General features: G+C 39.0%; 1 long non-coding RNA gene across 1 annotated transcript; it reads right to left on the bottom strand.

Annotated features, from left to right (window-relative positions):
• Window positions 1–353: 353 nt before the first annotated feature.
• On the bottom strand, window positions 354–2942 carry LOC115115650 (uncharacterized). Its single transcript, XR_003861417.2, has 2 exons — window positions 2868–2942; window positions 354–2798 (listed from the first exon to the last, which is right to left on the bottom strand). It is a non-coding gene; the product is annotated as an uncharacterized LOC115115650 (long non-coding RNA).
• Window positions 2943–12082: the final 9140 nt, after the last annotated feature.

Genomic DNA, 12082 nt, shown 5'->3' with positions numbered 1-12082 from the left:
TCCATACCGTTATCTCGCACCTGGCTCCTGTTATCTAACCAAAAAGACCGCTTGTTCTCGCAACCCCACGCTCTGAATGTGCCCTTCCTTCTGTATTTTTCCAGCATGAGAAAGTTCCATGGCCCTGATACTTTTAACAATGTTTCAAATCAGCTAGGTAGCATAACACATACATACATCCACACAAGGCAACAGCAGATAATATTCAATCATATATATGGTAATGGCTATAATGTAAAATAACCCCAAGGGTGTGAACAAAAACTCAGCAATGAATCATATAACAGTTACAAAGTTTAAACTACCTTCATGTCAAAAGAGAACAGCTCATTCAAAAACAGAACAAAAGAAAATAGTGTGAAATTTAGGTCCCCCTTTTGACTCCTGCTAGGGTGTCACTCAATTATCCTTTATTTCAGCAGTCATAGCATTTCATGAAAATAATAAAAAGTTTATTACTAATAACAAGTTATATATGCCTTTGTTGTATGCTTTTGTTCCCCCCAAGGGTGTCACTTATCAAAAACAGGATAAAACTTTATTGTTATTGACATGTAAGATGTAGGATAAAACTTTGGTCATGGAAAACAGAGTAAAGAATTATTAGAAACCATCTGGTCCTCTCAGCTACTCCTATCCTGTACCAGGTGGGCTCCTTGCCACCCAGGGACTCAAAACCATGTGTCATCCTCAGTCAGTCCCATCCTCCCCTGAAAGCATGCTTCCGTATCGGCATCGCCAACTGGAGCATCAAGCAAAGGCATATGCCTGAAGCCCTCACCACATCTGTAACAGACTTCTCAAAACACGGTATGATGCAAGCAGCACATCACATCAATAACAAATAATACAAGAATTAGGGTCAGAAATCCAGTAACCATCATACCAGTGTACTTACCAAACCAGGCCAAGAGAACAGACTCCTCCTGTTAATTCTGTTAATTCCAGTTCTTCTCCCGAACTCTGTTTATTGTCCGACAGTGAAAAAATGTCTTACCCTTCCGCCGTGCGATATGAATCTGGGTAGCTCTTTCAGCTAGCTGTCACCAGGGGTCTTCTATGGTCCCCAAGCCTCTGGGACTGGATTGAGTGACTTCACCTGTAGTTCACCTGTAATGCATAAAATCCTGGACATACAGGCTTGGTTAACAAACAATTTCTCATATGTTTTATCTGATTATATCTTTAACTTCTATTCCCAATTGTTAGCTTACATTTTTATTTTTTTTTATTAGTTTCTTATCCAATAAGCCCCATCCTATCCTAGACCACAATTTACCCATCCCCCTTTTGATACCTGACTCTGCCCAGGTATCAACCTTACCTACTCTAAATAATGACTTAGGTAAGATTAGTATATTATCTTTATGTCTGACATCATCATGAAGGAGCCCCTTTTAGTTTTCCACATGTCCAATTCTCCCTTGGGCATCAATCCAGTACCAATTCCCTGTCAAGTTTCTTATCGACTTAAGAACTATCTGCGCTACTTATATTTTCTTAAATATATATTTACCAATTTAAACCTTTTCTCTCATATTTCTCAAATACCACTAAGCTTCTAACTGTTTGACTTTATCTAAAATCATGTCTATGAGTGTCAATCTCTAAAGTCCTTACATTTCCTTAATCAACCTAACAATAATCCTAAATCATCACAGATGTCCTATATACCTGTTACATTTAATACTATTTTTTTTTTTAACCCCTAATGGTCAAAAAAAAAAATCAAAACAAATGCTTATCATATCAAAATCCTTCCTTCAAGGACCCTCAGTATTCTATCTGACAATAACATGAATTTAATATATGTTGCAGAGTGCAGAATTCCTTATCTACAGTAATTTATCACCCCTAAGAACTGAAACTTATTTTTCTATGTAATTCCCTGCCCTATTGGCTTAATATATCTCCTATCCTAACCTCCTAACCTAAACTCCTTTATAATGAATTTACCTTAAAACTAGTAACTCAATATGACCACATTCATTATACCAATGACTCTCCCCTAAGGCTGATCAGACCCTAGAAGACAGTCATGATAAGGTCCATGAGTCAACCCACCCTTTTATAGTCAAGTTCTATACTACACTAGACACATATTAAAGAACCCTTTATCCTTAAAATCCAAATTCACTTGTGTAATTTAAAACTCATAAAATAAAAACTCATAAAGTTCCATATTTGAGCGTGTCTCTTTAAAATACCTTTGCACCAAAACAAATAGTCCTAACAAATGTTTTATGTGTATATATTTGCAAACCTTAATGATTAATCAAAACTTCCAGGCCTTTCCAATTTGGTCGTTTATGGCCTCATTCTCCCCAAGATTATAATCCCTGATATTTAATAAAAATAACGTATTTTCCCTTGGCTTCTTCAACTCACATTTACATCTCAATAAAACAAAACACCATCTGCGTGTTCCTCAAGGAAAAACAACTTGCCCCTGTTACGTATGTCTACGTATCAAGGGAAATGTTCAAATAACCAAATTCAACCTCGCTAGTTTACCGAAACATGTACAATTATGTTTTACCATAGAGGTTGCTTTTCACCATTAATACCCTGACACCGTTCCACATAATGGAAACAGTGCTCAAATTCACTGGTGCTATTCAAACGATCAAACCAAGAATCAACAACCATCAGAATCCACCATCACGATGTTTTATGACTCAGACATCCAATCCCCTCTCTCACCGCCCAATTACAGTCCAAATAAACGCCACAAATCAATGATACCCACCCAGCGAATCAGCTGCTAGTTTTTAGCATCTTTCCTGACGATTTACATACTCCTTTTTAAAAATGTATTTGAAATGTTTATCAACTTCTGAAAAGTGACTCAACATTAATGCCCGCACCTCCTTCTAAAGGACACTAACCATTTTCTCTGTCACCCCCAGTCAAGACATCATTTCCGTGGCGACGGAAACCTCATAAAGCATATTTGAGTGATGTCATCAACAAGCGCTCAATCTTGACTCATTTCGATATTTAATAAAAATAACGATTTTCAACTCATTGTAAATAATGGTTGGCTGTCTGCAACAACAGTATTTCGGGTTCGATAAACCAAACCTAATTTATCACATCTGTTGAATCCTGAATTAGAGTTTACAACATCAATCAACATCTCTCAATTCGCTAATCTTATAAAAACATTTCGATGGACACAAATCTATCGTAATTGTTCCCTCGTTATTATTCAGAATTAATTTGATTCAAGTCACTGTCTTCTCTATTGATACAGTAATTTAAATACGACCCAATTCTCAATACATTATTCCAGCAGATCATCTAGTGAACAGACATCGTCTTGCATCGGAATTCGCTTCGTTATTATTTTAAATCGAAATAGTCTATCAATTTAACCTAAACAATCTATTGAAAACGTTCAATTTATCTCTTATACAAACACTAGCGACCATAACTTTCCAGGCAAACATTCAAATAGATTATTTACAATCAAAAACTCTGAATTCAGCCAGCGCCATGACTGGGAATGGAACTCGGGCCTCCCGCGTGGCAGGCGAGAATTCTACCACTGAACCACTAATGCTATTGTGAATAACTAAAATTACTCCGGATATAAACCCCATTTACAAAGTAAAATCAAAACACGTCACTATCGGTAATTCCCAGAAGAATAATAGCCCAATTTTAATAGTACGAACGTTCCAAATTACACATATTAGCAATCAAAGAATAAAATCGACACTAATGACTAGGAAACAGATATTGCGCCTTTTAATTGAAAGTAGATTGTTTACTTATGCAACGTATTTCAGTTACTTTACTACATCACATTAATCACGCAATGATAATTAGTTTGATGGAAAACCTTAGGCTTTGTACAACATTATAAATTACATCGAGCATCCCTCGAATTCTCTAACTTTATGGAAAACAGTTTATTCAATAAATCCCGCAACTTCTCTCATACTGGGAAGAAAAATTATAACATGTTCAGACCTTAAGGGCAGTTTAATTTAACATGTTTCACCCAGACGGAGATAATCCAATATGCGTTCTATAGTTACATCGTTAGGGTAAGATAACCAGAAGTGGACACACTCTAATCAGTTTCTAGAGCTCAATTTCCCAGATTTTGTAGATTATTTTAATAGTGCTTAAAAACGTCATCTTTACTATAACTTTCTCTGCAAAACAACCAGTTCAATTACAACCAAAAACTCAGACATATATAACTATTCTTTACACCTCAGCTGGGAACCGAACCCCGGCCTCCCACGTGGCAGGCGAGAACTCTACCACTGAACCACCAATGCTTATGGAACTGAGATTCTCCGCAAATAGACCCAATTTTCAGTTATCTGCATTTGTTACTCCGGCATCTGAACAACAGAAAACAGCACCAATCTAAACGCCCAAAGTTCTCCCTCAATCAGGATTCTCATCAATCTCGCTCCCTTCGTATCTGACCCTTCTTTCTTAAATACGTGATTTTTTGTTCTTTTCTGCCTCTTTCTATCTATGTAACCACCAACAATCTTAATGGAAACAATTACAACCACCTTGCATTTTAATATAAACAGTTACAAATAGACAAAACAAGACAAAACATACAATTACAGGTTATATCTCTGACCTCTATTAATCGACCCCTATCAGACCGAACTAAGCGGATTTACTGGATAGAATTCAACTCTAGAATTCAATTATATCCCCTACTGACCCCTATCGAATTAATCCTATCAGAATTAATACACGTTATCTCTCTGACCTCTGAAAGCCGATCCTTATCAGTGAATTTTTATCGGACTGAGCCGTGCCGGGTCGCGGGAGAAAATGACCATTTCCCCCCTCGGTGCCAGATTTAATGAATAGTAATTAACTATCCCCTTACCGATCTCTATTCCTGATTTATATCACACTAACCCCTATCAGAATTAATACACATGTCCAACCCCTATCGGAACTGAATTTATATATGTCCGACCCCTATTGGAACTTTCTAGGCCTTTAAGTGATCTCTCATCAATTGAAAGCTATCAGACTGTGCTGACCGGGTCACGGGACAAAATTACAATTTCTCCCCTCGGTTCCAGGTTTAATGAATAGTAATTAACTATCCCCTACTGATATCTCATCAATGATTTATATCACACCAGCCGTCGCTGGCTTGTTTCTACATATCTTCACTACACTGTTCTTTTCGACTCGTCAGCAAATTTATAAATTTACACAAGAATTCATACTTACTCGGAAATACTGATCAAAATTTAGGCAGACTATACGACAATATGCAAAGTTTGATTTAACAGGTTTTGCTTACCTTATTTATGGTGCACCTTTAGATCAGTTTCCCGAGTTGAGCAGAATTGTTGTCCACCCCCCGAAAATCAAATCATCACCGTCCTCCTTGAATCGTCCTTTCCACGCGCTCACCCGCTCTCTCACACCCAATCTGCTCGCTTCGACTGGACCGTTAGTTAACAATCCTCTGCGTACCAAGTTCTGTTAGTAATTAAATGTGTAGATGGTTGAGCCGGTCAAGGATCGATTCAGACTAAGTGGTACATTTTATGACAAGTAACAGTTTATTCAGAGTGAAAATATGTAGTACAGCGTAATTACGGCTCTCCCGTTAGTTTGTGTTGGAACAGCAGGCAGAGAGCGTAAACAGTCAGCACAGCCCTTATATACGTCACAGAAAGTAGGTTGACTCTAGGAAGATCGGATCTCTGGATTGGTTCAGCTGGTTGTAGTCTGTAGTCTTCCGCCATTGGCTCAGTTGTCTGTCCGTCATCGTATAATCTTCTTCGGGCACACAGTGTTCGGTTAAAAGGGAGATTATGTGTGTAATGTGGGAACTATCCTGTAGGGGACCCCACAGGCTTTACTGTGAAAATACGTTGCTATGTGTTGTCTCAGTTATAACAATGCAATAGCCATGTATTTAGCAGTAGGTTGGTCTCCTGCATAATAGCAATTCTTTACAGGGACTGTAATGACTCTCATGTTCAGATCTGATGGATAAGGTTACAGTGGGTTCGCTCTACAGCACCCTCTCTCTCCCGTAGAGAGTTGGCCATTTTGACGGTCATAAATTCCTTGCAGAAACTCTTCACTGCCATGGAGAATTGAGGGGAAAGAGAACCTATTGAGAACAAACACATTCTTTCCGCCAAAACTCCATCATCCAAAAGTGAGAAATGAAACAATGTTTATTTAAATCCAAGCGGTTGGAGTGGTGTGTGGGTACTCGAAGAACAATTATGTCAGATCAGTTGTGTTTTGGGATCTCTTGAAGGACAGTAGAACAACATAACTGTATCTCTGAATGTGTATAATTCTCAGTGATCAGATTCACATCCAAATGTTGGAGAACTGATATGATTAAATATTAAACTATTTGTGAGAAGATAAAATGTAATGTTAGCCTTCTACATGAGATAATTATTTTTCATATGATGTCCTAATCATGTTAGTGACCACGCCCACGTGAGCACAGACATTACGGCAAAAGGAGGGAATGCCCCTTTTTCCCTGAGTGCTTAAATAGCACTCATGACAAAATTGTCATTTTGTCAAGAAAATGCAGAAACGGTAGTCCCCACGTTGAAATGGCTACTACTCTATAGAACAGAGAACATGGAGCTGTAGCTACATGTTGAAATGGTTGGCAATTTAAATACAGACCAGAGGACGCAGTCCATACTCATGAAATGGTTAAGAAAACTACAAGACTATACATTCACAGTCTTCAGCTGTATATGTAAAATAGTCTAGTAAACTCGACCGAAGACAAGAGGAGAACACTTCCCTATTGTTATGAGAATTTTGTTATTAATGTTCATAAACTTCAATTCATTTACTCAGTCTGCAACCCAGAGTTTGTAAGATTCTGGTTGAATGAAACAGACAAGAGCCCAGCTTACAAAAATCAGAGTGTTTATTCACGAGAACGTTCTAACATCAAAAATGCAAACCCAGTCTTAACACACACAAACAAGTTCAAATCTTAAACTATGCCTTGCTTAGACAGTCTGTGTTTTTCCACTACACAGATACATTGTTTAATCTGCAACATGTTTCATAATTTTCTGCAAACCTAACAGTTTCTCCCCTCCACGGGTGGAGACAGAATGTCCTGTAAGGAACACAGTAGTCCAGCTCGTCTATAGATAGCTCCTCTTATCATTTGTTTCACACTTGCACCCTGCTTACATACTAAAAAGGAACAAAAGATTCTTGTTATAATTCTGACTAAAACTACACATATCATCAGATTATGGTTTTATGATTCCAATAGATTTCATACAATTATATGGTTTCAGAGTGGAATTATTTAATCATTATCTTTAGACATATAAATTATTTTATCAATCCACCCTTAATAACTAAATAATACACACTGATATATCAAACACTATATGGAAACATAAATGTTATACAAGAATAAACCAAACCAATACCTGTATTTACATTCGATACTCATCAATGACTGTCCTAGGCCTATATCCAATTATGACACTTCTTATCAGGATTTTCATCATAATTTTCATGAACGGAACAGTCTGTCTAAACATTAAAGATAGTCTCATCTAACATTGGCTCCTCGTGGTTAAAAGAAACGGAGCCATCTCCTAGGCCTGGAGGCCTGTATTCGTCATCCCACTGGTCGGAGCTCGGAATCGGTCCGTATCTCACCATTTGTTGCGTCATCGATCTCTCTAGAGTTCTGGTGATCAAACCTCTCACACATGGGACCAAACAGCATCCACACAAAAACCAAAACACACTCATGCAGGTGAAAGTTGCCCACAACACAGTGATTATGACATTTTTACATTTCCCAAACATACTGTCAAACTAAATTGTTAGAGAATTATCCACCACAGAGTTGTCTGCTAATTCGTGAGCTAAAGTGGTTAAACCAGCCAGGGCCTTGGCCACTGATCCGTCTGGAGATGTGATATTAAAAAAATAAACGTACAGCAATGAATCCCACTCATTCTACATATCCCGCCCTTTTCTGCCAATAACATAACGAGAGTCAGTCTATTTTACCAGGTCATGAGGGAGGTGGCAGATAATTGGTCAGAGAACCCCTTTACTGCATCCCCGGTTTCATTCATGGATCTTTGTTAATTATAACAGATGTAATTAATCTAATCCCCATTTTTATGTATTGTCAACCACCAAAATAAGGTAGTGGTAAAGCCTTCACCTATTTGATTCTTCTGGAACTTCCCTGAGGATTCCAATAGCATCCATCTAGACTCCCATCCTGGTCAAAACTTCTCCTGTGCCTATTTTAGCCTCCTATAACTGGCCTCTGATGACTAACTCGAACTGGTTGGACCAATAACCTCGGGGCGCAAGTTCCTAACCACCCTTTTTGGTAGTTTCTGTCGTATGCGTCCTTTGCTGGTACAAGCCCACCCTACATCAGTTATAGGTGCTGTGAGGTTAAGAATTGTCTCCTGTACTTCCAAACCTAAGTCAGTCCCATTACCGATTACCTTTCAGCCATTAAAATCATCTAAGTTCTCGGTGCCATTCTTGTATCTATAACACGGGTACTCATCAGGAGTTAAAGTGAACCGAGGTGGGTTGGCCGAGTACTTCAATCTGGCCAACCCAATCCCTGTAAAGTTATTTGCCTTCCTAGGGAATTGTTTAATGTTTACCTTAAATCCTACGTCTTGATCTTCTTTGACTCCTTATTCTGTAAGACACTCATCAGTGTATTATGTAGTTTATCTATTACTTCTTAACAATGACAACGGCGTCATATAATTAGTACCGGAAGGTGGTGGATCTGGATGTATCAGAAAGGTTACCACGACTATGATGCAGCTCAGAGCCCCTACTCTTCCCAAAGACCGCCAACCCTCTCCTGCCCTTAGTCGGTCTGCTAGGTACCACCCCATACTCACACTTCTAAGATCACCCACAGTGATGAACGGTCGGGATAGGAAATCTTTGTTAATTAAGGAGGTAACCCCCGAACCCTGTTGGTACTCGGTTCTTCTCCTAACTCTGTGTGTGATCAGCCGTGCTCATATGTGCCCTATAGACTTCTATCATGCCTGGTTATTTTCTGTCCCCAGCTCTGGGGTTGGGTAAGGTTATGAGTGGGAATTGGGGTATCTTCTCATTGTCATCTAACTATTCTGTGTCACTTCTATCTTAAAATATGCTTTACAGCGAAAGCAATCCAAGCGTTTGTGTAAGTTTATCGATCACTAGACAAAACATTATGAACACCTAGCATCAAAGTAGCTTGGTCACGAAAATCTGAAAAGCAATCAAATTAATCGCTTACCTTTGACGATCTTCAGTATGTTTTCACTCACGAGACTCCCAGTTACACAATAAATGTTCCTTTTGTTCTATAAAGATTTTTATATCCAAATCCGTTTGTTTGGCGCGTTATGTTCAGAAATCCACAGGCTCGAGCGGTCACGACAACGCAGACGAAAATTCCAAATAGTATCCGAAATGTCCACAGAAACATGTAAAACGTTTTTTATAATCAAGCCTCAGGTTGTTTTTAAAATATATAATCGATAATATATCAACTGGCACTGTATTTTTCAGTAGGAGAGGGAGAGACGATGGCTGCCCAAGACTCATGCAAGACTCAAGACTGTTGACACCTTGAGGAAGCGATAGGAAAAGGAATCTGGTTGATATCCCTTTAAATGGAGCGAAGGCAGGCTATGGAACATGGAGCTTTCAAAATGGAAGCCACTTCCTGGTTTGATTTTCCTCAGGTTTCGGCTGCAATATCAGTTCTGTTATACTCACAGACAATATTTTGACAGTTTTGGAAACTTTAGTGTTTTCTATCCTAATATGTCAATTATATGCATATTCTAGCATATAGGCCGTTTACATTGGGAACGTTATTTTTCCAAACATAAAAATAGTGCCCCCTAGCTGAAAGAGGTTAAACTTATTCTTGCTAACTTTATAACCTTGTTCAACAACAACATATAATAATACTATTATATCAATTTCACAGCCTTGTTGTGTTAAATGTCTTACACTGCATACAACAACAGCTGATTACCTAAGGGAAAATAAAACTTTGCTAGATTACTAACCATTACTTAAGCCAAAATAGTGGGGGTTTCAAAATAACCTTTTGACAGTTTTTTATAAACCCACCTTCGCCCCATTTTTATCCCATAATTCTCCATGAGAGTATTGTAAAAAAGAATACTACTACTGGTCAAAAGATAAAACAAAGTTTCAAATAACATAATCAGATCAAAATCACTACTCTGAAACCCTCCACAAAGAAATATTATTGTACCCTTATGGCCATAGGAAGAGAGACTTAAGGAAGTCTACCCTTAGTCAAAGGTTATGCTCTTTCTTTGTTCGTAATGGTTCAAATTACAAATATATCAAAGAACTATAAACTCCATCATATTTATCAATTACACAAATGACCTTAAAATCAGTATCACAAATGACCTCAAATTCATTATCCAAATGGCTCTCCCATGAGGCTGATCAGACCACAAAGGAAAGCCATGATAGAGGTCAAAAGTCATACCACCCCTTCAAAGAAGTGTTTCTTACTCGGACCTCTGTCTGTGGTCTTCCCAGTTTCTCCTCTGGCCCCTCCTCATCGGTGGATCTCAGCCTCTTTTGTTGCCATGGTCACCTGGAAGGGTCCCATCCATCTTGGCTGGTTCCTTTTTCTTTTATGGACTCGTAGTTTCATCCAGTCTCCAATGTTTATGGGAAGCTCGTCAGGGTCTTCACCTGGGGGAACCTCGTTTGCTTTCCTAGTGTGAGAGTGGAGAAAACTTAAAACAGAGGTTAGCTCTATCATGTACTCAAGATGGTCACACTGTGTCTCAGTTAGTTCTATCTGTCGATCAGTAATAGGTCTCCCCCCTGTGGTGTTCATTGGTTGTCTTGTTACCATCTCATAAGATGTACACCCAATATCTTTGTTGAGGCTGCTGTGCATTTTCATGAGGACACGGGGCAAGCATTCCACCCAGCTAATTTTTGTGGAATGGCAGGCTTTGGCAAGCCTCCCTTTGATAATTTAATTAGCCCTCTCTGTAATCCCGTTACTCCACGGGTGATAGATGACAACAAACTTCTGGTCAACACCCATCATTTTGGCCACTTGGGCAATCACATCCCTTGTGAGATGGGTCCCATTGTCTGCAGACAAAACCTCAGGCACTCCAAACCTGGGTATAATTTCCCTGACTAGCAATTTTGCAACTGTTTGCGCATCAGTTGGTGGTGGGAAATGCTTCCACCCACCTGGTGAACCTGTCAATTATCACCAGGCAGTATCTCTTTCTTTCTTTTCGCTCTACCATGTCTATGAAATCCATAGCAAGGTGGACAAAAGGTCCTTTTGGAGTGGGGAACTTCCCTGGTTGCAGTGGAGTGGGGACCTTCCTTGATTACAGTGGAGTGGGAAACTTCCCTGGTTGCAGTGGAGTTCACTTGTCTATGTTATATTATAAACATGTTGCGCAATGATATATGAACTGTTTCACGTGCTGATTCAAATTTGGGCAAAACCATTGGGCTGAAATCTTCTCCACCATATCCCCCTTTGACGAATGGCTCACCCCATGAGCCAATCGGCAAATAGTAGAGATCATGGTTGATGCTAAACAGGGCATGCCAGACAAAAGATGTAGCCATAAGCCAGACCTATTAGTAAACGCTCTTGCTCTCCAAACCCCACTAGCATATGCTGAGTCTGAGTAGACAGTAAGGGCCTTCCATTACTTAATGTCCACAATCTGTTTTCTTTCTAGATGATACTGAAAACAAAATGCACGGTGAACCGGGAGCTGTGAACTGGGTATGTAGTCTACTATGTAATGCTGAAGGCTTGATGCATGGCAAGATATAATAGTTGTGATGACTTGTTGAGTAGTTATAGATATCACTGAAAACCCCCTTTAGGAATAGTGGCTTTTGTTTGCATGGTGGTATTGTGAAAGTGGGGTGTAATTTGTCTTGATCACCCAATGAGGCACTACTCTTAGTATTTATTCTTCCTTTTTCTTCAAGGAAGCAGATGTTCTTCTAAGGGACACCCTAGAGGCAGCAA

The sequence above is a fragment of the Oncorhynchus nerka genome, linkage group LG4 (assembly GCF_034236695.1).
Source record: "Oncorhynchus nerka isolate Pitt River linkage group LG4, Oner_Uvic_2.0, whole genome shotgun sequence".
Taxonomy (NCBI): domain Eukaryota; kingdom Metazoa; phylum Chordata; class Actinopteri; order Salmoniformes; family Salmonidae; genus Oncorhynchus; species Oncorhynchus nerka.
The sequence above is the reverse complement of the archived record's forward strand: the minus strand, read 5'-3'. Positions and strand labels throughout refer to the sequence as shown.